This window comes from Lissotriton vulgaris, unplaced genomic scaffold (assembly GCF_964263255.1).
Source record: "Lissotriton vulgaris unplaced genomic scaffold, aLisVul1.2 SCAFFOLD_1682, whole genome shotgun sequence".
Taxonomy (NCBI): Eukaryota; Metazoa; Chordata; class Amphibia; order Caudata; family Salamandridae; genus Lissotriton; species Lissotriton vulgaris.
In genome coordinates this window covers 93,379-93,969 of record NW_028241670.1, presented here as the reverse complement: position 1 = coordinate 93,969, position 591 = coordinate 93,379, and positions in this window count along the sequence as shown.

Genomic DNA, 591 nt, shown 5'->3' with positions numbered 1-591 from the left:
TGGTGGACACATGAAAGAATGAAAATTAAAACAATACAGTATCCTCACACTGGCTAATCACTGCTAATGCTTCCTGGGATCACCTGGCAGAGGTGTTGACCCTAAAAGATGAAGGGGTCAAGAGTGAGGTGCAATCCGGTAAGGAGAAAAAAACACTGGCTTACCCAGATCGTCACTGTAGGCATGGTACTCACGAAACTCAGGACCTGTAGTGAACCTGTTGTCCTGCCGCAGTATCCAGAGTAACTGGCTCGGTCCAAGGACTGTTTAAATAACCAGGTTTATTAGTTTCACCTCCGTATGGGGAGACATAGAAAATAGAATGCCCTAGCTGAGTCATGCGAGTGCCGCGCATGTTCAGGGAGCTAGTGTTCCAATTCCGGAGTGCGCGCATGCGTATTGCTGAGATGGCAGTGCATGCACGTCACGTGCTTGCCGCGCAGGCAGGAGCTGAGCCTGAATGTTGCAGGTGCGGTCAACGGAAGATTTTAATTATATGCAAAACCATGCAGGGCCACTGAGGGTCAGGGGTGTTAAATAACGTGTAATGAGTAACGAAAAATATCAAGGCAATAAAGTATTATTTACACA